The sequence below is a fragment of the Zingiber officinale genome, chromosome 8B (assembly GCF_018446385.1).
Source record: "Zingiber officinale cultivar Zhangliang chromosome 8B, Zo_v1.1, whole genome shotgun sequence".
NCBI lineage: Eukaryota > Viridiplantae > Streptophyta > Magnoliopsida > Zingiberales > Zingiberaceae > Zingiber > Zingiber officinale.
In genome coordinates, this window is record NC_056001.1 from 69858558 (window position 1) to 69885557 (window position 27000).

The 27000-nt window shown below is 38.6% G+C and overlaps 1 long non-coding RNA gene across 2 annotated transcripts; it reads right to left on the reverse strand.

Annotated features, from left to right (window-relative positions):
* Nucleotides 1–1122: 1122 nt before the first annotated feature.
* LOC122016810 lies at nucleotides 1123–2661 on the reverse strand. Of its 2 annotated transcripts, none has more exons than XR_006121191.1 (3): nucleotides 2530–2661; nucleotides 2281–2420; nucleotides 1123–1839 (listed from the first exon to the last, which is right to left on the reverse strand). It is a non-coding gene; the product is annotated as an uncharacterized LOC122016810 (long non-coding RNA). The 2 variants fall into 2 exon arrangements; XR_006121190.1 differs by having other exon boundaries at nucleotides 1123–1879.
* Between the last annotated feature and the right edge of the window lie 24339 nt (nucleotides 2662–27000).

Consider the following 27000-nt stretch of genomic DNA (forward strand, 5'->3'; position numbering starts at 1 on the left):
TACTCAAAACATGAAGATTTAAAATGGGTTTATTTGATTTTGCCAAGAAAGCAATGATGAGTCATGCCTGCAGCATTGGCATAAATCCTATCCCTTCAAGCACATTAGTGATGCCATAAATCTGCCTCTTTTGCACCTACATGTAAAATTCTAATTATGTATAAAAGAAGAAGAATTATGCAAACAACATATACTTCACCTCAAGTGTTTCTGCAGCTTTATTCAAGTCAAGAGTGTCATCTTGTGCATGTTTAAGTAGATTGATAAATCGTTTGGTAAAGAGCCCTGATGGTGAAGTTAGATGATGATGAAAAAGAATTCCTAGTGATAAATGAAAACTTGACTTTTTTTTTATGAAAGTGAGATAAATCAATCACCTAAAGAGCTATCATATCGGCAACTACCAACAAGAGAATCAAGAATCACATATATGTTGGATGGTGACCAAAATATGATATCATCATGACTATAGCACTAATTTTTGCATGATTAGCGAGATTATTTTCATGATTAGTGGTAAATGGAAAATTAGATACAGAATACTAATTCAAGATTCTCTATCATTTTCATTGACCATTTTATAAGACATGGAGATTGCTACTCAAACATTGTAGCAAAATGTTAAGCTAACTCATGCGAAATAGTACCCCTGGAGTTAATTTGTTCCAGTTTAGTACATGGAAGTAAACTAAAGAATTCCAAAAGTCTACTTTGAAAAATTCATCTATAAATAAGTATTTTTTTAATTGAATTAAAAAAAAATATGATATCAATAGAACTTATGGACTAGTTCAGCAGGGGATTAGGATTTAGGTCCAATTGAAAAACTTGATGGGGTATGGCTGAGTCACTTGACAATGACTAGATTTATTACGCTTTGCCACCTAACTAACAAAACTCTTTATATTGAATTTAAACTACTCATAAATAAAATAATTAATGGTCAATCAATGATCCAATTAATATTGATTTATTGAGTTAGTAGTCATCAGATTGGTGGTCATACCTGGCATTGAGAAAATCACTGTTGAACAACATGTTGCATCTTAAGAAACAAATTGCAAATTTGCAAGCAAGAAAGCAGTCGACCAAAAGAAGCTGTCACAAACAAAATAAAGTTTCTGTCATCTTGAGAATGTGTCATATTAGATCACTACAAAGTCCATCTTAATTTGATAAACGATGAGTTGTATAAAATTTCAAGTCCAATGAATGTATCAACAACTATAGCATTATTGAACTGCATAAATTTGCCTAACAGCCAGAACAGCCTAATAAAATAATGCAACTTCCATAAATATCTCTTGGCTCTTGTTAATCCCATGGTCTAACCAGATTTTCATATATAATCATACCCTTACAGGAATGATTCCTCTGCATCCACATCACTATTGAACACTCTTATATGGAGGATAAAAGAGGAGATGTGAATTTATGGATACTGAATGCTTTAGTAGGTGTAATTGCTAAAGCAATTGTGGTTCATGAACTCATTTCATAATATCAAATAATTCATGCTGCATGCCACCATCATAATCAGAAAATTAAAAAAAATAAGTTTTTACTAAATTTACAATTGTGGGCAACAAAAGTACTTAGCTTCATCTTACTTCTCTTGGACACCTTGGATCTGCTATATGTTTTCTTGTTCATTTTAATAAGAGGATTGATCACTACTTCAGTAGAGCCAGAAGTAGATCCATGTCCAACTTTCGTATGTCCAGCTTTTGTAGATCCTTGGATCTGCTATATTTTTTGACTCATTTTTATGTCCAGCTTTCATATACTGTCATTGTAGATCCATGTTTGATGATTAATATTTTGATGCTCTCAATTCAACTACATTAAGAAAGCCCATGAGTCAATTTAGAGTGCAAGTCTACAAACACATATAAGACAAATATTTAGCATGCAAAACGAGTAATAGATACTTCTACATTTCATCATGACCCAATAAGCACTCAATAAGAGCAGGTTAAGGAATCAAAGAAATTTCCTATTGGCCTTGTTTCAACCCTAGACAATTTATCATAATTTTGTAAAATATCTAGAGACACATTTACTTCACCATTCATTGGTGAATTGAGGGAAACATTGATATTTCCTGTAGTTTTCCTTAGCAGTGTCAACCTTTACAAACTCAACCAAATTATGACTTTAGTTCTATTAAAAGTAAGACAGGAAAAAAAATTGTGTATCAAAGATACTACGTAGCACATTCAAAATTGGGAATACCATGGATGCTAAAGTTAGAATGAAAGCTGCCATAGAAATCTGTACATCGCTAGCAGCAAGCAGCAACACTCGCGAGCGGCAGGCAACAGCGCACACGAGGCTACAAGCAGCAGGCAGCAACACTCGCGATCCCGTGAACTGCAGAGCTCGCGAGGACGCGAGCTTTCGAGGCTGCGATGGCGTCGCTGGCGAGAAAATTTCAGACAATTGGAAAATGAGATTAGGGTTCTCTCGGTGGTGGCACCAATGAGAATAATGGAACCATCTTCGATGGCAGGGAGGAAGGAGTCTTACTGGAACTTGGAGAACCGGTGGATCTCATCGACAAAGAGTACAGTGCGACTGCCATGGGATCAGGCACGGCCGGCGCCGTCGATAGCCTCACGAAGCTCTCATACGCCAGAGGAAATGACAGAGAGGGTGACGAAGAAGGCGTATAGAGAGGCAAGGAGAGTTGAGGAGAGGGCCGAGCGATAGTGATCTTCCCAGATCCGTGCGAACCCTAGAGGAGATCCCGTCACAAAGTTGGACGGAGAGGGGAGTTTCGGGTGATAGGGGTTCGGGAGATAAGTGGGTGCCGAATTAAATCTAAAGTTTTTCTACCCTTTACTTGATCCAATGGTTCATATTAATCTAGATTTAGATGAGGGCTTGACAATAGACAACGCTTTTTAAAAATCGTTGTCATGGATACTAAAAAAATGCTTATAGACAACACTTTTTAAGAAGCGTTGTCTTTGATCCATAAAAATCACTAATAGACAACGGTTTTTAAAAAAACGTTGTCTATTAATAAGAAAATAATGAAATAGACAACGCTTTTCACTAAAAGCGTTGTTAAAAAAAAAAGACAACGCTTTTTTAAAAAAATGTTGTCTTTTAAGTATTGTAGAATCCCAATTTTCTTGTAGTGTAAGGACCGATGATTCTCCTGAACGGATCAACCGGCAGTTTTCTCATGGAATCTTTGATGACCCACTACCCTGACATTATACTTCATTGACAATCGAGAAATACAATGGGACAACCGATCCATAGGACCATCTGATCAGGTTTGATAACACAGCCACATTCAATCAGTATACCGATAGAATGAAGTGTCGGGTCTTCCTCACCACCCTCTCAAGATAAGCGCAATGATGGTTCATACAACTGTCGATCGGATCAATTCACAGCTTTAAGGATTTTTAAGCCACATTCCTACATCATTTTGCTAGCAGTCGTCGCTCCAAAAGATGAGTGTTAATTTGTTCACAGTGAGGCAAGGGCCCAAGGAGGCATTAAGAGCCTACATCAAGTGATTTAACCAAGTGACCATGGATATCCCATCGGTCACCCTAGAGGTATTGGTGAATGCCTTTTTACAGGGGCTTATCGAAGGGGAATTCTTTCGCTCACTCATCTGGAGGCCGCTGATGTGCGTAGATTGTATATAATTGTTTAGCATGTTTTGACGCACAGTCACATATTTTGCACATGCTTTATCTATGCATTTTCGTACTTCCAGTTTTGCTTTTAGCATATTTACTGTTTTTGTTCGAAGATATACTTTTGTACATTTTCTGTACACAGGAGTCGATTTTGGAGAAGAATTAATGTCCAAGGAAAAAATTACAATGTATAAAGGAAGAGTCTTGAGTGCCACACGACACTGACATGGGGGGTTGCCCAGGCTGTGTGGTGATCACCATGTTAGTTAGAGCCCTAGAGCCAATCATATGATGATTGATGTATGGATTCGATGTATCATATTCCTATATACTTATAAAGGTATTTCTTTATGGTTATTATACTTACTTGTATTGGTGGCAAATAACTAAGTATAATAGCGTCCTTGAGTAGAAGGTTCTTATCTATATCAATCGATTGGTTGAATCGATAGTGAGATGATATAGAGAACACTACTCTTAATAATTCCTAGTCAAGTATTAACATTTAGGGACAATGTTAATGCGATGAGACTAGCATGTAGGTCAACTCGATGACTTGATCTCACAAGTCATGGATATAGAGATATCAAGTTGACACATGGGCATGCATTGGAGAATAATGTATACTGAATGACCCGCCATGAGAAAGTATCATGGATCGTTATATGAATGTCTTCTTCCTCCTTAGCTCTTTCTTTTTCCCTATCTTCTCTTGGCCGAGAGTTCCAAGCAAGAAAGGTGAAGGTGAGTGAGTTTAATTCAAAGAAGAAAGGGTAAGTGAAAGTCATATAGAGGGCTTTAGAGAAGTGTATGAGATTTATTCTCTCTTCTTCTTTTCTCCTTTCTTCTTCCAATCCCATCCGAGAGCCCTTGGGAGTGCTAGCACACTTGTGGTGCTCTTTTCTCCATCTAGAGTGGTTTGAGAATCACTTCTTGCTCGTGTGGATACTACTAGAGGCGTGTACGCTTGAACACACTTGAGATCCGAAGGACCTTGGACGAGCGGGATTTGCGAAGGGCTTCGCTTCAAAGGTATACTCCTTATCATGTAGATCTAAAGTAGATCTAGAGTAGAAAACTATGTACATGAAATTTTGTCTTCGCACGGATCCAGTGGCTAAGAACTTCGGGGTTTCCGCAACACAAAAAGCGATTTTTACGGCTCAAAAGTTCCAACAGTGATATCAGAGCCACGTGAGAAGCATGTACAAGTTTGTATTTAAATTTTATGAAAATATTTCAGATCTGTAAGTTTCTGTAAGTTTGCTATTTTTATAGATTTTGTGAGTATTTTTCTCATAGAAGCGAAGCAACAAGTGCTTGGACACTTGTAGGATTCGACTACCGAGAAAAAACCTTCCGAAACGGCAAGGTCTCGCCCAAATTGTTTTGGGACAGCGGCTTAAGGCACAGTTAGATCAAGATGGGACACTCACAATATTCATTTCACGAGAAGGGGCGCTGCTCCTAACCCCGCAAGGGGCATTGTCCCACGATCGCGCCCGAAAAATCGCTAAACGGGACCGCCGAGAAGTTGTGACTCATAAAATCGATAAAATAAGTAGTAAAATTATAGAAATTTATGTAAAATACATAATTTAGAATTATGTGTGATTTTGTGATGGTCATGGCCCAAAAACCCTCAATATGATTGGTTAAAATGTGTTGTAATTCATAATATGGTCTGCGCGCCATTTTTGTGTTGTGCGTGTTGTATATGTTATATGCGACCTGCGCGTCGTGCCTCTCTTTTATATTTTTGTTGTAAATAGATTTTAGACTCGAATGTAACTTGAGTTTCACATTTGTAATGTACAAAATGAAGCGGTGGAAGGTCCACTCAAGAAGGAGTTACGAGGAGGGTGATTTCAACACATGACGGTCAAAGGGAGGCGATTGAAGAAGTCGTTGACCCTAGGTTGACCGTCCGATCTTTTCATTGGCTTGAAAAGATCGTAGTAGGGCCATGACCACATCACAAAATAATTAATTATCTATCATTGCTTGCATATGTGATGCATGATAATGTAGGGTAATTAGTGCCTTGATTCGTATATGATACACATTAACGATTAAATTAGATCTTAATCAAGTCAACTCGAAATGCCTACCAAGTTTTGATACCCATCATTACCTCGATCATTTGTTGTTGTTGAATCTGCCAAAGTAGAGCAACGCATATTATCTTGGTAGGGTGTGGAGGGACAATCTTGGTCCCGCCTATTAAAGATTGGGTGAGTACAAACTCAATTAGATTGAGTATAACTAGTTAACTCAATTTGATCGGGTATAACTATAGGCATTTTCCAACGGTTGGAAGATCTGATACAAATCATATTTATACTAAATCTTGGGCGATTTAGCCAAAGCTAACTCAAGTTTTTTTTATAAATGAGGATTTTGATCCTATAAACAAGAGTTGCATAGAGATGTAATTGATAATTCGTTATCTACTGATCATACTAAGTCTTGGGCGATTTAGTCAAAGCTAACTCAAGTCATAGTATGATGTGGATCTTGTCCCATGAATCAATGGGAGTATCATTTAGTTAAAGGTCTAATTAAATGATAAATAGAATATGATATTTACTTTCTGCATTATTTCTGTTGTAGATTGCCATGTCGACAAACATGAACACATTCTCCCTGCGTTTTGTCCTTGACAAGGACAAGCTCAATGGAGCTAATTTCCTGGACTGGTACAGGAATCTGAGAATTGTTCTCACACAGGAAAGAAAACTGTACATCCTGGAGCAGGCCATTCCCGAGGCACCTCCTGCCACTGCCACGCGAGCTGACTGATATGCTTATAAGAAGCATCAAGATGATGCATTAGATGTGTCATGCCTCATGCTCGCGACCATGAACTCTGAGTTTCAGAAGCAACACGAGTTGATGTCTGCTTATGATATGGTTGAACATCTTCGTCAACTATATCAAGGACAAGCTAGGCACGAGAGATTCGAGATCTCCAAGGCACTATTTCAGTGCAAGATGCAAGATGGGACTCCCGTAGGTCCATATGTGCTCAAGATGATTGGGTATATAGAAAACCTATAGAGGTTGGGATTCCCACTTAGCCAAGAGTTGGCCACAGACTTGATCTTGCAATCCTTGCCAGAAAGCTACAATCAATTTGCTATGAATTACAACATGAACAAAATTGGCAAGCCACTGCCTGAGCTGCTTAGCATATTGCGAACTGCTGAGCTCAACCTTAAGAAGGTAAAGCCCAACTCCATTTTGATGGTGCAAAAGCATAAAGGCAAGGGCAAGCCTAAAAGGTAAGGGAAAGTCCCAAGCCAAGGGCAAAGGCAAGATAATGAAACCTAAAGGAGGGGTTGCTAAGGATGCTACCTGCTTCCACTATGGTCAGACTGGGCACTAGAAGAGGAACTGTAAAGTATATCTGGAAGATCTTAAGAAGAAGAGAAATGAGACTTCTACTTCAGGTATATATGTTATAGAAGTCAATCTATCTATTTCTGCATTGTGAGTATTGGATACCGGATGTGCTTCTTACATTTGTACTAATGTGCAGGCGCTGAGAAATAGCAGGGCATTGACGAAGGGCGAGGTGGACCTACGAGCATGCAATAGAGCACGGGTTGCTGCTGTTGCTGTAAGAACTTACTATCTATCTCAACTCCATAAAGATGGTTTGATGGACTCATTTAATTTTGAATCATATGATACATGCGAGTCATACCTACTAGGCAAGATGACCAAGACTCCCTTTAGTGGACACAACGAAAGAGCGACTGAGTTGTTAGGACTTATACATAGTGATGTATGTGGCCCTTTCAATGTCGCTGCCAGAGGTGGTTATAGGTACTTCATCACATTTACTGATGACTTCAGTAGATATGATTATGTGTATCTGATGACACATAAGTCACAATCTTTTGAAAAGTTCAAAGAATTCAAGAATGAAGTACAAAACCAGCTAGGCAAGAGTATTAAGATACTTCGATCAGATCGAGGTGGTGAATACCTTAGCCATGAGTTTCGTGACTATCTAGCTGAGTGTGGGATTCTATCCCAACTCACTCCTCCTGGAATACCACAGTGGAATGGTGTATCCGAAAGTATGAATCGTACCCTATTAGATATGGTACGGTCTTTGATGAGTCACACAGATCTTCCTATGTCTTTTTGGGGATATGCTCTACACACAGCAGCCTTCACACTTAACCATGTTCCATCCAAGGTGGTGATAAAGACACCATATAGGATATGGACTGGGAGAGATGCCCAGATGTCTTTTATGAGGATTTGGGGTTGTGAGGCTTACGTTCGACATCCAGTCTCGGACAAACTGGGACCCAAATCAGATAAGTGCTATTTTATCGGATATCCCAAGAAAATGAAGGGATATTACTTCTACATTCCCAGTCAACACAAAGTGTTTGCGGCTAAAACTGGGGTATTTCTAGAAAGAGACTTTGTTTCTAGGAAAACTAGAGGGAGTACGTTCGATCTTGAAGAAGTTCAAGATATGGACCATAGAACTGAAGCCTTGATGGAAGTTGAACTGGAACCACAAAGTGTTGTGGATGATGAGATTATTCCACAAGGAGTTTAGAAATAACAACCAGTTCAAGTAGATCTACCTCTTCGCAGGTCTGACAGGGTACGTCCTCAGCCTGAGAGATACTCATCTCTCTTGTCTGACCATGATGACGTTATGCTCATTGAGAATGAGTCTACCTCCTATCAGGATGCTGTGATGAGACCAGATTCTGAGTCATGGCTAGAGGCCATGAGATCCGAGATGGAATCCATGTACACCAACCAAATATGGACTTTGGTTGATCCACCTGAAGGCGTCAAACCCATTGGGTGTAAGTGGGTCTTTAAGAGAAAGACTGATATGGATGGACTTATTACCTATAAGGGTCGCTTGGTAGCTAAAGGTTTCAAGCAAATTCATGGTATTGACTATGATGAAACCTTTTCTCCAGTAGTGATGTTTAAGTCCATTCGGATCATGCTTACTATTGCAGCATACCACGATTATGAGATCTGGCAGATGGATGTCAAAACTGCGTTTCTGAATGGAAACTTGCTCGAGGATGTGTACATGATACAACTTGAGAGTTTTGTAGATCCACAGCATACTGGCAGAGTATGCAAGCTGCATAAGTCCATTTATGGACTAAAGCAAGCTTCTCGGAGCTGGAATCTTCGATTCGATGATGCAATCAAACAGTTTGGTTTCATCAAGAATGAAGATGAACCCTGTGTCTACAAGAAGGTTGTTGGGAACACAGTTGTCTTCCTTGTATTGTATGTGGATGACATACTACTCATTGGAAATGACATCCCTTTGCTGCAGTCTGTAAAGACTTGGTTGGAGAATTGTTTCTCAATGAAGGACTTAGGTGAAGTAGCGTATATTTTAGGTATAAAGATCTATAGAGATAGATCTAAGAGATTTCTTGGCCTAAGTGAAAGTACATATATTGACACGGTATTACTACGGTTTGCCATGCAAAATTCCAAGAAAGGATTTCTGCCGATGTCACATGGTGTGAGTCTTTCAAAAACTTAAAGTCCCTCTTCTAGAGAGGAGAGAGACCGCATGGATAAGATCCCTTATGCCTCAGCCATAGGATCTATCATGTACGTCATGCTATGTACTCGTCCTGATGTTTCGTATGCTTTGAGCATGACGAGCAGATACCGGTCAGATCCAAGCGTCACTGGATAGCGGTCAAGAATATTCTTAAGTACTTAAGAAGGACTAAAGACTATTTCTTGATATATGGATGCGATGGCGAGCTAGCTGTAAAGGGTTACAGTGATGCCAGTTTCCAAACTGACCAGGATGATTATAGATCGCAGTCTGGGTTCGTGTTTTCCTTGAATGGTGGTGTTGTGAGCTGGAAGTGTTCACAGAGGCTAACGTCACTGATCCCTTGACCAAGGCTTTGGCACAGAGAAAGTATGATGGTCACACTATGTCATTGGGCCTTAGAGCCTACATTGATTGACACTAGTGCTAGTGGGAGATTGTAAGTTAGTGCCCTAGAGCCAATCATATGATAATTGTTGTATGGACTCGATGTATCATATTCCTATATACTTATAAAGGAATTTCTTTATGGTTATTATACTTACTTGTATTAGTGACAAATAACTAAGTATAATAGCGTCCTTGAGTAGAAGGTTCTTATCTATATCAATCGATTGGTTGAATCAATAGTGAGATGATATAGAGAACACTACTCTTAATCATTACTAGTCAAGTATTAACATTCAGGGACAATGTTAATGCGATGAGACTAGCATGTAGGACAACTCGATGACTTGATCTCATAAGTCATGGATATAGAGATATCAAGTTGACACATGGGAATGCATTGGAGAATGTATACTGAATGACCCGCCATAAGAAAGTATCATGGATCGTTATATGAATGTCTTCTTCCTCCTTAGCTCTTTCTTGTTCCCTATCTTCTCTTGGCCGAAAGTTCCAAGCAAGAAAGGTGAAGGTGAGTGAGTTTAATTCAAAGAAGAAAGGGTAAGTGAAAGTCATATAGAGGGCTTTAGAGAAGTGTATGAGATTTATTCTCTCTTCTTCTTTTCTCCTTTCTTCTTCCAATCCCATCCGAGAGCCCTTGGGAGTGCTAGCACACTTGTGGTGCTCTTTTCTCCATCTAGAGTGGTTTGAGAATCACTTCTTGTTCGTGTGGATACTACTAGAGGTGTGTACGCTTGAACACACTTGAGATCCGAAGGACCTTGGACGAGCGGGATTTGCGAAGGGCTTCGCTTCAAAGGTATACTCCTTATCATGTAGATCTAAAGTAGATCTAGAGTAGAAAACTATGTACATGAAATTTTGTCTTTGCACGGATCCAGTGGCTAAGAACTTCAGGGTTTCCGCAACGCAAAAAGTGATTTTTGCGGCTCGAAAGTTCCAACACACCACCCGTGTGGCTGCAGTTGAGGAGGAAGTAGTCACGGTCGTGTGTGCATTACATGGTCGTGCCAGGTTTGAAGTAAAGAAAGTTCATGGTCGTGTGCACTACACGACCATGCAAGCCCTCCAGAGCCAAAGCAGTACACGGCTGTGTAGAGCTACACTATCGTGCAACATTTCCAGAGGCCAAGCAAGCCCTGGTAGTGTGCACCACACGGTCGTGAAAGAGTTCCAGAGCCGGAGGCAGGGTAGGACGTGTAGATCTACATGTAGGACCGTTGGGCCCGGCTAGGAGGGGGTTGTTGGATAGCCTTGTAAAATCAAAAACAAAACAAACCACCCTTCCTCAAACTCTTTAAGCTAACACTTGTAAAATAAACAAAGAAGATAAATAAAACATTAAAAAGACGAGGCAAAAAATTTACTTGGTTACAACCAATGTGGTTGTTAATCCAAGGAAGGTTAGGCGCACTAGAATATTCCTTTAGGAAGAGAAGCCTCTTACAACGTTAAAGCATAAAAACAGAAGCTTAACTCTAAAGCACACAAGCGTAGGAATTATAAGTAATGAGTTCGTTATCAAGCTTCTACACCAAGGCTATATTTATAGCCTTGGTCGGGGCGCCCTGAGGGTTCCAAGCGCCCTAGGGGGGATAAAATTTATCCCCCAATGTTCAGATTGAGATAACTCTCGATCTGGTCAAAATCAATGGTCCGAGCGCCCCGGATTGCTCCGGGCACCCCGGGCTGGTCCGAGCGCCCTGGACAGTTCCGGGCGCCCAGACCCTAAGTCAACTCCGGTTGACTTTTTTCACCTCGGTCCGGGTCTTCAACTTCGGTTCCTCTCGCTTGGGTGATCTCTGCCATCCAGAAAAGGGATCACCCGAACTCAGGTTCCGGTTTTCTCGAGCAGGCTTCCCTCCGGCTTCTCGTCCCTCAGAATTGCCGCGTGTTTCCTTCTCATCCCCCAGCGTACTCATCCGCAGACTTCGTCCCTCGGTCGCACCCCGTGCCGACCTTCTCGCTAGCTGCGTCTCTTGCTCCTCGAGCAATCTTCCGCTCTGACTTTCGTCCCTCGGAACCACCGCACACTTCCTTCTCATCTGCAGGTGTACTCTTCCGCAGTACCTCGTCCCTCGGACGCACCGCGTGCCGTCCTTCTCGCTAGCTGCGTCTTCCGCTCGAGTACCTGTGCTCCTAAGGTCCTGCACACTTAGACACAAGGTTGAAACACACAGGACCTAACATAACTTGTTGATCACACCAAAATAATCTTGGGGTTCCAACAATCTCCCCCTTTTTGATGTGATCAACCCAAGTTAAGCTAGGGTCAAAAATAGATATGAAAATAAAACAGTTTATATTGCAATAACGTGTAACAAGATAAAAAAAATTAAATTTTGTAAAAATTTCAATTTTCAATTTCAATTTTCTACCTCCCCCTAGACTTATACTTTTTCTTCTCCCCCTTTGATTACATAAAAAATTGGGGTTGCAAGAAAAATCTAAGGGTTGACACTTAGAAAATTTATGACAATCTATTTCAATGATTTTCTAGAAAATATTTCTAAGTCAAGGAAAATTTCTAAGTCAAGAAAATTTTCTAAGCCCTTAAGAACTTTTAGAAAATTTTGAGAACTTTGAAAATTTTGCAGTAATTTTCACAAAAGCAATATCAAAATATCAGAAAAAATTTCTAAGTTTTCGTCATGAAAATTAAGAGTTTTCTCAATAGAAAACTTTATGTATAAAATTTTTTTTGGAACATGTAGAAATAATTAAAAAAAATTTCTATGCATTTATTTTTAATTTTATTTTATTTTAATTTTTTTTATGCTTTTATCAGAAAGTTTTAAATTTCCATTTTAACTTATTACAATTTCTCAAATTTGAAGTAAGAAAATTTGAACATGCGAAGAATTGTATCATGTTAATAGTTTGTCGAGATACTTTAATCGACAGGCTATTTCTTTCAGCTTTAAAACAACAAATATTAAACATGCAAGAAATTGTATTGACAAAATAATTGGTAAAAATTCATTTGACAAATTTTCTAATTTGCAAGATTCATTCGACAAAATATTTTGTAGCTTGCAAGAATCTTTTGGCAATATTTCTGATTTGCAAAATTCTTTTGACAAAATAATTTATAATTCGCAAGAATCTTTCATCAAAACATTTTGTAATTCGAAAATTCTTTCGATAATATTCTTAATTTGAAAGAAGTGTTCGGCAGTTGATTTTCTAATCCGAAAAATTCTTTCGATGATTCAATTTTTAATTCGCAAAAATCTTCAGGTAATTTTTCGATTAATTGAACTAGTTGTTCAGAGGGTAGAGGTCATACATTACTTACCTCGTCGGCCGTTGGTTCTCCCCCTGTTGAATTACTTTCTTCCGAAGACTCTCCTCCTTCATCGATGCTTGTCTCGGTTGAGTTTTCTTCATCTTTAGGTGGGTCTTCTGCTATGATTGTTCTTTTGGCAATTTCTTTAGTCTCGGATTCGGCTTCTTCTGATTCTTTATGAATTTTCAAGAACTTTTCCCAAAGTTCTTTTGCACTTTTGTATTCGCCAACTCTACCGAGATCTTCATTTGGTATTATTCTTAGGAGGTGAAATTTAGCTCGCCTGTTTGCCATAAACTCCTCACGTTGCTTGTGGGTCCAGAGACGTTTATCGATTTCTTCTCCGTATGCGTTCTTCGGTTCTTCATAACCAAATTTCATTATTGAAAAAAATATCAGAATCAGAGTTTAGATATACCTCCATTTGTTGCTTCCATAAAGGAAACTCCCCCTCGAATGCTGGTGGGTAGTCGCTGGCTCTGGCCATCGTTTTGTTGCTTTAGATGGCGGTTAGTCCTTCTGAGGCGTACTCGGCTTTGATACCACTTGTAGGACCGTTGGGCCCGGCTAGGAGGGGGTTGTTGGATAACCCTATAAAATCAAAAACACAACAAACCAACCTTCCTCGAACTCTTTAAGCTAATACTTGTAAAATAAACAAAGTAGATAAATAAAACATTAAAAAGACGAGGCACAAGATTTACTTGGTTACAACCGATGTGGTTGTTAATCCAAGGAAGGTTAGGCACACTAGAATACTCCTTCAGGCGAAGAAGCCTCTTACAATGTTGAAGCACAGAAACAGAAGCTTAACTCTAAAGCACACAAGCGTAGGAATTATAAGTAATGAGTTCGTTATCAAGCTTTTGGACCAAGGCTATATTTATAGCCTTGGTTGGGGGTGTCCTGAGGGTTCCAGGCGCCCTGGGGGGGATAAAATTTATCCCCCAATATTCAGATCGAGATAACTCTCGATCTGGTCAAAATCAATGGTTCAGGCGCCCGGAAGGGTTACGGGTGCCATGGCCTGGTCCGGGCGCCCCGGACCCTAAGTCAACTCTGGTTGACTTTTTTCGCCTCTTCCGGGTCTTCAACTTCAGTTTCGCTCGCTTGGGTGATCTCTACCATCCAGAAAAGGGCTCACCCGAACCCAGGTTCCGGTCTTCTCGAGCAGACTTCCCTCCGGCTTCTCGTCCCTCGGAATTGCCGCGTGTTTCCTTCTCGTCCACCAGCGTACTCATCCGCAAACTTCGTCCATCGGTCGCACCCCGTGCCGGCCTTCTCGCTAGCTGCGTCTCTTACTCCTCGAGCAATCTTCCGCTCCGACTTTCGTCCCTCGGAACCACCGCACGCTTCCTTCTCGTCTGCCGGTGTACTCTTCCTCAGTACCTCGTCCCTCGGACGCACCGCGTGCCATCCTTCTCGCTAGCTGCGTATTTCGCTCATGTACCCGTGCTCCTAAGCTCATGCACACTTAGACACAAGGTTGAAACATATAAGACCTAACTTAACTTGTTGATCACACCAAAACAACCTTGGGGTTCCAACACTACACGGCCGTGCAAAGGGGAGTAGTGGCAAAGCATACCACGACCGTGTCTCACACATGGTCGTGTGAGTTGAGCAGAGAGGGGAGTAGCACAGGCCGTGTGGGCTTCACACGGTCGTGTCTTGGAGCCGTGTGGCGCCCAAACTCCTCTTCTATATAAAGCCTTCTTCATGATTTTAAAGGAGATCTTCTCCCCTTTGGGAGAGAGCAAGATTTGGGCGATTTCTCTCCATCTTGGAGGGATTTTCCGGTGATTCAAGGGCAGATCTTCAATGTATCGACTCTGAAATCGAGGATTGGATCCGAAGACATTCTTCATTGTAGATAAGCTTTCTCCCTCTCTTTTCTTGGATTTGGGGATCAAGAATGCTTGTAATCTTTCTCTTTTCAGATTACCTTCCTCGTTCTATAGATTATATCTCTTTGTTCTAGGATGGAGGAAGTATTTGTAAGTTGAATTGATGTAGAACTCTTATGGATTTGACAATTTCCTATTTCTATGATTTTGTCCTATTTGTGTAAGAGTGTACACTAAAAGACTAGCTTTTGTATAAACATTTATTTAGAAATAAAGAATCACAATGGTCAAATATCTACACTTATTTGTTAAATATAATTTGTTCAAATAATTTATATAGTAGACAACATGGTGTGTGATGTCATACACAGAAGATCATGTTGTCGGCTCTTTATAAATTATAAATAGTTGCTCGCGACTAAAATGGAAAGGAACAAACCGTTGAAGTAGTCGTAGTGTAATTAAGTATTAGTTTATCTTAACTAATAAATTACACTTATACACTCTAAGTGTATTGAGTAGGACCATTTTAGGTAAATTCTTTTTGTACTGACTTTATAAAAGAACTAGACCTTAGTTATTATGGAAGTGTGTGCTCTTAATTCTAATATAATAACAAACACATATATTTAGTATTTATTTCTTTGACTTATCAATGGGTGAGATTTATCTCGATAAATCAATAAGCACGATAAGTTGGGAAATGATATTACTTATAGTGTGTGTTGTTGATTATAGAAGGAAACTGTGTCCTAGTAATCTAGATTGAGAATGACCCCAAGAGGAGCTCATAAGGATTGTCATGTTAAACCCTGCAGGTGGACTTAGTCCGACATGACGATAAGGTTGAGTGGTACTACTCTTGGACTAAGATATTAATTAAGTGAGTTGTCAGTAACTTATTTAATTAGTGGACATTCATTATCTTAAACACAGGGAGACTAACACACTCATAATAAGAAGGAGCCCAAAATGTAATTTGGGATTGGTGCGGTAGTTCAATAATAGTTCTTTAGTGGAATGAATTATTATTGATGAAATTAAGTTATGTGTTCGGGGCAAACACGGGATGCTTAATTTCATCGGGAGACCAAAACCAATTCCTCCTCTCGGTCCCTATCGTAGCCTCTTAATTATAGAGTACTATACCCACCTATACCCACCTTCTTACACATCATATAGGGGCCGACCAAGCTAGCTTGGAGTCCAAGCTAGGGTCGACCAAATGCATGGTTCATGGGTTCATGAGGTGGCCGGCCCTAGCTTGAACCCAAGATTAGGTGGCCGACCCTATTAAAATAAAAAGGAATTTTATTTTTAAAATTTTTCTTATATGGATTCCATGGTTTTAAAAGAGAGTTTAAAATTTAAATCTTTCCTTTTATAGATTTCTACAAAAGATTAAGAAAAGATTTGAAATCTTTCCTTATTTGTAGATTGAAAGGTAGATTTTAATTTTGAGAAAAGTTTCCTTTTTTAACCATGTTCCTGATTTAAAAGAGAGTTTAAAAATTAAATATTCTCTTTTATTAGTATCTACAAAAGATTAAGAAAAGATTAGATAGCTTTCCTTATTTGTAGATTGAAAGGAGATTTTAATTTTTAGAGATAACTTTCCTTTTTGGAAATCATTCACATGTTTAAAAGAAAGATTTTAATTTATAAAATTTCCTTTTTATAATCCACCATGATGGGAAAAATTATTGGAGAAATTTTTTATAAATTTCCGGAGATAAATTAGGAAGTTTTAATTCTTATTATAATTAAAACTCTCCTTGTTTATAGCTTAAGAGGTGGCCGGCCATTGTAATTGAAAAAAGGAATTTGATTTTAAATAATTATTTTTTTTTTCATGGCAAAGGAATTAAGGAAGTTTTTTTATTAAAATTTCCTTATTTGCCAAGACCAAGGAATATAAAAGAGGGGGTAGAGGTGCCTTCATGGTGAACAACTCTATTCTTTTTCTTCCTCCCTCTCTTCCTTGGTGGTGTGGCCGGCCCCTCTTTTTCTCTCCTCTCCTTATTGTGGCCGAAACTTCTTCATTGGTGGAGTTCTCATGATGGTCGGATCAAGCAAGGAGAAGAAGGAGAGAAAGGAAGCCTAGTCTCTAGCATCCCTTGGAGCATTGGTGGTGGCCGAACCTATCCGTCAAGAAGGACTCTTGGTGGCCGAAACCTAGAAGGAAGAAGAAGGTGCTTGGTGGTTCTCATATCGGAAGATCGTTGCCCACACAACGCCCGAGGTTAGATGAGGAATATGGTAGAAGATCAAGAGGTCATTAAAGTTCACAAAGAGAATGTATAACTAGTAATTTTCTTCCGCATCATACTAGTTATTTTTCTTTGTATGAATTCCAAACACAAGAGGCATTAGATCTAGTTTTTTGAATTTATTTTTCGAGTTTGTGTTTTCTTTGTTTTCAAATTTGTGATTCAATTGTTCTTTTTGGTTAACCTAGAGTTATTTAAGGAAATTAAATATTAGCTTTCCTTAAAAGACTTTGTCTAGACGGTGGTGGTTGCTCCCATATCCAAGAAGGCCATGTGCCTCTCCATGCAGTCCTGGAAGCTAATTTTGAAAATTAATATTTAATGGAATTAATAACATAGGTGGATTTGAATCAATAGTGTTAAGTTCCACTTGCGATTCAAATCTAAACCATTAAGAACAGATAAGTTAAATTTGGAATCAATGATGTTAAGTTCCGTCTGCGATTCCTAACTTAACTTCTAAAGAACACAATAGGTTATTTAAGGAAAGGTTCGACACTTGTACAACAAATTTGTACAGTGGAATCAGTCTGTTTTCTAGGACTAACCAACAATTGGTATCAGAGCTAGGGTTTACCTCTGTGTGTTTATAATTCAAATAGGTTATGCACATGTCATACATAATTTAGGCAGGATAATAGTAGGATGTGCTAACTTTTTGGTTGCAGGCTCCAACTATTATGGCTTATAGATGTTGTGTGTGATTGGACCCTTGGACATGTCAAGGGCATTATTGTGTGTGTGCATGATTGTATGTAACTAATACAACAGGAGTTGTATTAGCCCTAGGATTTTAGAATTTTATTTTCGATCTAGATTTCATGTACATTCCCTCATGGAATATAGGATTGACACATGTAAAATTCTATTTTTGTCTCGGATCAGATGCTTGCGAGGCGTGGTACTTTTGGAGCACCAGAGGCGCAGTGGAATAAGAAGCAAGATGGATGCGACATCTCGACCCGATGGCGGTGGCTAAAGGTGGCAGCTGCTAGGGTTGGAGCACACGGAGGACAGTGATGGAAAATGCCATAATAGATGGAAATATAATTTCCATATTTATTGCTTTTATTTACTGTGATGTGTATGCATGCATGTGATGTATGCTAGGATAGTTAAAATTCCTCACTTTAAATAACTAAGTGGGAGAGGGATTTATTTTAATAAATTCCACGGTCTCCATTACTAGTTTGTAAGTGATGCAAACAAACTTGCGTGTTGGCTCTGAGTGCCTTCCTCCATATCGGATGAGTTTGTTTGCGGATCACTAGATCAAACTTCCATTTAGGATGACTATAGGAAATTAATTAAGAGCGTGTGATCTTCCTCATCGGAAGGGGCACAATCTTATTAATGGACTTAGTGTCAAGTAATGGTATACACTTAGGCACGTCTAATAGTATCCTCCCCATCAGAGTCATTGCTATTATTTGTGTGACCAAAGGAAAACTAACTGTTAATTTTTCAAAAAGATAATTTGTCAAAAAGATAAGTTGACAAGATAATAAAATTAAAACCCCCTCTTACAAATGACGAGTTTTTGTATACGTCCACACTATCGTGGCATACAAAATTCACGGTGTATGAGGTAATTTTATTTGTTAGGATGACAAGAAAATAAAATTAATGGGAAAAACTCCTCCTACAAATGTTTGGTTTTTGTATACGTCCACACTATCGTGGCATACAAAATTCACAATGTTTGAGGTAATTTTATTTATCATAAAGATTTATTGACAAGATAATTAATGGGTAAAACCCTCCTCTTACAAATGTTCGAATTTGTATACGTCCACACTATTGTGGCATGTATAATTCCCGGTGTTTGAGGTGTTGATGAATTTAAATAATATTGTTTGAGGAATCAATGTTATTTTAAATTTAAAGTTTTGACAAAATATTTGATTAAAGACAGACCGACTATTAATTTTATTCGTCATAAAGTAAGGTTGACGAGATAATAAAATTAATGCATAAAATCTCCTCTTTGATTTTGTATACGTCCACACTATCGTGGCATACAAAATTCACGGGGATTTTTAAGGAGTTGGTCTTGACCAAATATTTTTGTGATTCTTAGGTTTTCAAATGTTAGTTAATCTCCTAGTTGTTATACTATAGAAAAGACTTAGTAGTCCCAATTATAATGATTGGAAATATGACTTGGACATTAAGGTAGACTGTCTTCTTAGAAATAAGAATAATATAGGTGTATTTAATTCATTAGTTGAAACATGTTTAGTGGTGTTATCTACCAGAACCTGAAGTGTAGATACAGATGCCATTAATCATGTCTGCAAATCATTGCAGGGTTCCAGGAAACCCGACAACTATATGAAAAGGAAAACACCATCTACATGGGCACTACTATAAAAAGTAGTAGCTGTTACACTGGGAGATGTTTATCCTCTGAAAGGAATAAAATATAGATTTTCATAAATTGTCTTTACGTACTAAGTTTAGAAAGAATCTGATTTCGATTTCTAAGCTATTAAAGAATAGATATTCTATCTATTTTGATAACAAGCTTGTTATCAAGAAAAATAGGGAAGTTATCTATTCTGGTATATTAGTTGACAATTTATAATCCAATAACTCCCACGATGCAATAAATGGAAATTAATAACACATTTTCTAACTTTAATAAGAGAAAGTAACCTTCGGAAATGAACCAATCATATTTTTGGCATCTAAGGCTAGGTTATATTAACTTGAGTAGGATTCAAAGGATAATAACCAATGAACTCTTGGGTTCATTGGTAGTGGAAATCTTTCCAACCTGCGAGTCTTACTTGGAAGGAAAAATAACCAAGAAGCTTTTAAGTCTAAGGGGTATGGAGCCAAAGATATGTTAGAATTAGTTCATTCTAATTTGTGTAGACCTTTGACTATCCAGGCAAGAGGTTGTTTTGAATATTTCGACTATTCGAGATAAGGATACATTTACTTGATGCGCCGCAAGACTAAGTGCTTTGATTAGTTCAAAGAGTACAAGGCTGATGCGGAGAAACGCCAAACTAAAAGTATCAAGTCACTATGGTAAGATCGTAGTGGCGAGTACTTCTTGGGAGAATTTAGGAGTCACTTATCAGAAGTAAGGATTCAATCCCAACTAATTGCACCTAGTACACCCCAACAGAATGATGTAGTAGAAAGAAGGTATAAGGCTCTTATGGAATAATTAGATCAATGATGAGTTATTCAGAAAATTATCAAATTCATTTTAAGGATATACACTGGAAACGGAAGTGAACATAGTACCTTCTAAGTCAGAACTCTCTACTCCCATTGAATTGCAGAATGGGCGTAAGCCTAGTCTGAAGCATATTCGGATTTGGGTGGTCTAGCACATAAGAGACATTGATAAGTTGGACATGAGTTCACTTGTTTATGAGTTATCCTAGAAAAATGAAAAGAGGTTTATAGTCCTTAAAATCGGAAGGTCATTGTTGGCACCAATGCCCGATTTTAGAAAAGGACTATACTATGAACCACAAGCCCATGAGTAAAAATTGTTCTTAAGGAAATTAAAAGACATGTCTAATCTAGTACCAACTGTACAAGATGAAATATCACAAGAAACTGCAACACGTATCACAAATGATACACAATTGCAGAAAGTGCCTCGTCGTAGTGGGAGGGTTGTTAGGCAACCTAAAAGATTCATGTTTTGGAAGAGTCTTTGGATTTGATCCCTGGTGGACATGAACCTGATCCCCGGACATATGACGAAGCACTCCAAGATAAAGATGCAACATCTTTGCAAAGAGCAATAAATACAGAATTAGAATATATGTATTCTAATAGAGTCTGGGAGCTTATAAAATTACCAAATGGTGTAAAAGCCATTGGGTGAAATTAAGTCTACAATAAGAAAAGAGGGATAGACAGGAAGATAGAAACTTTCAAAGAAAGGCTTGTTGAAAAAGGAAACTTTTTACCGGTAGCCATGCTTAAGTCTATCCGAATTCTTTTATCTATGAGATTTAGCAAGTGAATGTCAAGACAGCTTTCCTTAATGGAAGTCTTGAAGAAAACATCCATATAAAGCAACCAAAAGGGTTCATTGCAAAAAGCAAAGAGCATCTTGTGTGTAAGCTCAATCAGTCTATGGACTGAAGTAAAGCATCAAGGTCTTGGTACATCTGGTTTAATAAAGTAATCCAAACCTATGGATTTATTTTATAACCGAATGAGTATTGTGTATACAAGAAGTGTGATGAAAACGTGGTGGTATTTCTTGTACTATACGTAGATAACATTTTTGGTAGTTGGAAACAATATCAAAGTGTTGTCAGAAGTAAGGGTATGGTTGTCTAAATAATTCGATATGAAGGACTTGGGAGAATGCATATATTCTTGGGATCAAACGGATCGCAAGAAAAGAATATATTTTACTTATCCCAAGCTTCATATATCGAAATAATCCTTGCTCGTTTTAAGCATGCAAAACTCCAAGAAATGTTTCTTACCTTTTCAGCATGGAGTAACTTTATCTAAAAGAGATGTCTTGAAAGACATCAAAGCAGATAAAGGACATGAAAGCAAATTCCTTATGCTTTGGCTGTTGGAAAGCCTAATGTATGCTAGACTGACCTCGGGGTTTTTTGGTTACTTTAGGAGGTAAAGCCATAACTATGGAGGAGTGTTAAGCATAGGTGCTTTTCAGACTCCACTATGGAAGTTGAGTATGTGGCAGCCTCAGAGGCAACCATAGAAGCTGAATGCCTCAGTAACCTCAAGATGGACTTAGATATGATTTCTAGTTTGTCCAAAAATTATTACAATTTATTGTAATAATAGTGGTGCAGTAACAAACTCGAAGAAACCATGAGTCCATTAGGCAAGTAAACACAATAGAGCGCAAGTACCACCTAATATGAGAAATCGTATAAACGAGGAGAAGTTGTTGCCGCCCTGATTGCATCAGGTGATGACCTATAGATCCTTTCACTAAGGTCCTTAAGGCAAGAGCTTTTGATGGGCATGTTGAAGGTTGAGAATCAGATGTATGGTAGCATTTATGGCAGCATAGTCTTTTAGTATAAGTGGGAGATTGTTAGAGTGTATACTAAAAGCCTAGCTTTTGTATAAACATTTATTTAGAAATAAAGAATCACAATGGTCAAATATCTACATTTATTTGTTAAATGTAATTTGTTCAAATAATTTATATAGTAGACAATATGGTGTGTGGTATCACACACAGAAGATCATGTTGTCGGTTCTTTATAAATTATAAACAGTTGCTCGCGACTAAAATGGAAAGGAACAAACCGTTGAAATAGTCGTAGTGTAATTAAGTATTAGTTTATCTTAACTAATAAATTACACTGATACACTCTAAGTGTATTGAGTAGGACCATTTTAGGTAAGTTCTTTTTGTACTGACTTTATAAAAGAACTAGACCTTAGTTATTATGGAAGTGTGTGCTCTTAATCCTAATATAATAACAAACACATATATTTAGTATTTATTTCTTTGACTTATCAATGGGCGAGATTTAGCTCGATAAATCAATAAGCCCGATAAGTTGGGAAATGATATTACTTATAGTGTGTGTTGTTGATTATAGAAGAAAACTGTGTCCTAGTAATCTAGGTTGAGAATGACCCCAAGAGGAGCTCATAAGGATTGTCATGTTAAACCCTGCAGGTGGACTTAGTCCGACATGACGATAAGATTGAGTGGTACTACTCTTGGGCTAAGATATTAATTAAGTGAGTTGTCAGTAACTCATTTAATTAGTGAACATTCATTATCTTAAACACAGGGAGGCTAACACACTCATAATAAGAAGGAGCCCAAAATGTAATTTGGGATTGGTGCGGTAGTTCAATAATAGTTCTTTAATGGAGTGAATTATTATTGATGTAATTAAGTTATGTGTTCAGGTCGAATACGGGATGCTTAATTTCATCGGGAGACCAAAACCAATTTCTCCTCTCGGTCCCTATTGTAGCCTCTTAATTATAGAGTACTATACCCACCTATACCCACCTTCTTACCCATCCTATAGGGGCCGGCCAAGCTAGCTTGGAGTCCAAGCTAGGGCCGGCCAAATGCATGGTTCATGGGTTCATGAGGTGGCCGACCCTAACTTGAACCCAAGCTTAGGTGGCTGGCTCTATTAAAATAAAAAGGAATTTTATTTTAAAATTTTTTCTTATGTGGATTCCATGGTTTTAAAAGAGAGTTTAAAATTTAAATATTTCCTTTTATAGCTTTCTACAAAAGATTAAGAAAAGATTTGAAATCTTTCCTTATTTGTAGATTGAAAGGTAGATTTTAATTTTGAGAAAACTTTCCTTTTTAACCATGTTTATGATTTAAAAGAGAGTTTAAAAATTAAATATTCTCTTTTATTAGTTTCTACAAAAGATTAAGAAAAGATTTGATATCTTTCCTTATTTGTAAATTGAAAGGAGATTTTAATTTTTAGAGATAACTTTCCTTTTTGGAAATCATCCACATGTTTAAAAGAAAGATTATAATTTATAAAATTTCCTTTTTATAATCCACCATGAAGGGAAAAATTATTGGAGAAATTTTTTATAAATTTCCGGAGACAAATTAGGAAGTTTTAGTTCTTATTATAATTAAAACTCTCCTTGTTTATAGTTTAAGAGGTGGCCGACCATTGTAATTGAAAAAAAGAATTTGATTTTAATTAATTAAATTTTTATTTTTCATGGCAAAGGAATTAAGGAAGTTTTTTATTAAAATTTCCTTATTTTCCAAGACCAAGGAATATAAAAGAGGGGGTAGTGATGCCTTCATGGTGAGCAACTCTATTCTTTTTCTTCCTCCCTCTCTTCCTTGGTGGTGTGGCCGGCCCCTCTTTTTCTCTCCTCTCCTTATTGTGGCCAAAACTTCTTCATTGGTGGAGTTCTCATGGTGGTCGGATCAAGCAAGGAGAAGAAGGAGAGAAAGGAAGCCTAGTCTCTAGCATCCCTTGGAGCATTGGTGGTGGCCGAACCTATCCATCAAGAAGGACTCTTGGTGGCCGAAACCTATAAGGAAGAAGAAGGTGCTTGGTGGTTCTCATCTCGGAGGATCGTTGCCAACACAACGTTCGAGGTTAGAAGAGGAATACGGTAGAAGATCAAGAGGTCATTAAAGTTCACAAAGAGAAGGTATAACTAGTAATTTTCTTCCGCATCATACTAGTTATTTTTCTTTGTATGAATTCCAAACACAAGAGGCATTAGATCTAGTTTTTCGAATTAGTTTTTCGAGTTTGTGTTTTCTTTGTTTTCGAATTTGTGATTCGATTATTCTTTTTGGTTAACTTAGAGTTATTTAAAGAAATTAAATATTAGTTTTCCTTAAAAGGCTTTGTCTAGGCGGTGGTGGTTGCTCCCATATCCAAGAAGGCCATGTGCCTCGCCATGCAGTCCTGGAAGCTAATTTTGAAAATTAATATTTAATGGAATTAATAACATAGGTGGATTTGAATCAATAGTGTTAAGTTCCGCTTGCGATTCAAATCTAAACCATTAAGAACAGATAAGTTAAATTTGGAATCAATGATATTAAGTTCCGTCTGCGATTCCTAATTTAACTTCTAAAGAACACAATAGGTTATTTAAGGAAAGGTTCGACACTTGTACAAATATTTTGTACAGTGGAACTAGTACATTTTCCTAGGACTAACCAACAGTTTGTACCTATTCAATCTTGTGTGAATTGTTGTGATTCGGACCTAATTCCCATTCTTGATTGAATGTTTTAATACCTTGTGGATCTTGTAGAGATAATCTCTCATTCGATTTTCCGAGAGACGTTCGTGACAGACAAGCCCGTGTAAGGACGTTTGAGGGATGATCTTGAGGGTGAAATAGGGTCATTCAAGGGGGCAGAATAGATTATATGCGTTCATATTTTATATCTTGATGTGGTTGAGGAGTGATGAATTCTTATGTTGATTTTCCGAGGGACGCACGTGACAATTAAGCCTGTGTAAGGACAACATAGATTCGTTCCTAATTGATCCTATTTAGGTATAGATTTCAGTCCTAAGCCGGTTGTCTATTGCAAGAGAGAACCAACAACCTTCTACAAATGATGGACAATTGAGGAATAAGATTTGGTAGATCATTTACATTGATTAACCTTACAAAGAAATCAAAATTCCTAGAATATCCATTTATAATAGCCCTTATTCTTGTTTCTATTTCTTTTATTTCTATGTTTGCTTTTCATTAGTTGTACTTAGTTTCTGAAAACCAATTGATTAGTTGTTTAGCTAATTCGCGTTGAGAAATCTTTAGTGGTTATTCCAGTCCCTGTGGATACGATATCTTTTATTATTACTTACGACATTTCTGTACACTTGCGGAACGTTAATAGCCGCCAAAGGATTTTGATCACCTGCACAGGCTCGCCACTGAGTACATAAATGTTGAGGAGGCCCAAGTGGCAAGAAGGAAGGAAGTGCCTGCTGAGCAGACTATTCCTTCTGAACGACGGCTAGCCAATAATCATCAGCTACCAAAGGGCCCTCGGTCGGGAGTGGCACAGCCACACCAGGATCCCCGAACCCATGCAGTGCAGCATGTAGCAGCAGACAGGCCGAAAGCTATGAGAGGCAGGTTGTCGACACCCTTGTTTTGCTCTTTCCATCAATTGACGACACATGACACACGAGACTGCTATGACTTGAGACCATTCTCAAGCCGACCGGTTCCTCCAGGATACTGTCATCACTTGCCAACTCCCGATCGGCATCATCGACGTCAGTTAGACGGGCAAAGAGAAGAAGAGAGACTGACGACCAAGCAGTGTCATCGCCAGCCTCAGCGAAGGGGAAATGTAAGTCCTGCCCGAGTTTCGGTTGAGTGGACTAGACCCTCATCTCGGGAGGAGGAAAACCGAAGTAATGCCACCCGGAGTGAAATTGGAATGATCATTGGAGGACCAACCAACGGTGATTCCAATAGAGCTAGGAAGTCGCATGCTCGACGACTGGAGATACATGTTGTGGGATGCAGCAAGGAGAAAGCCGAGAGACCGAAGATCAGCTTTGGTCCTCGAGACCTAGATGGAGTAAAAATCCCTCATGACGACACCTTAATTATCTGAGCGGTAATAGTTAATTATAGTATTCATTGTGGTGGATGCGCCATTCGCCTACAATGTTATATTGGGTCTATCGACCTTGAACAAGTTTTAAGCCGTAGTGTCCACCTTTTGCCAGAAGATCAAATTCTTGGTGGATAATGCAATAGGCAAAGTCAAAGGCGACCAATTGGCCGCCTGCAGTGCTACATCAAGGTGGTTAAGTCGGAGGCAAAGGCCACTCAAAAGACTAAGTGGTTGGAGATGAACACAATCATGGAGAAACCGACGGCGCTGGTCTATGATGAAAAAGAGGAGGTTCAGATCCATCCTAGCCGGTCAGAAGCCATGACATTTTTCGCCGCCGACTTGACAGACGAGAAGAAGGCAGAGTTGGTGGCCTTCCTTAGGCGAAACCACAACGTGTTCGCGTGGTGAACTCACAACCTCTCGGGTAGCTCATCGAGCGTGGATCATACGAGCTCCACGTCCGATTATATGCTCAGTCGATGAAACAGAGGAAGAGGGACTTCAGCTCAGAGCCAAATCAAATCATCCGAGTAGAGAAAAAAAATTGTTGCAAGATGGTCACATCCGTGACGTACAATTTTAGAGTTGGCTGACCAACGACATGCTGATCTCTAAGCTGGGCAACAAGTGGCGAGTCTGCATCGACTTCTACGATTTAAACAAAGCTTGCCCAAAGGACTTCTATCCCCTGCCTCAGATAGATCAAATGGTGGACTCTACAGCAAGCTGTGAGCTAATCTGCATGCTCGATGCGTACCAAGGATACCATCAGGTACCACTCGCCAAGGAAAATCAAGAGAAGGTCAACTTCATTACGACCAGCGGGACCTACTGCTATAATGTAATGTCATT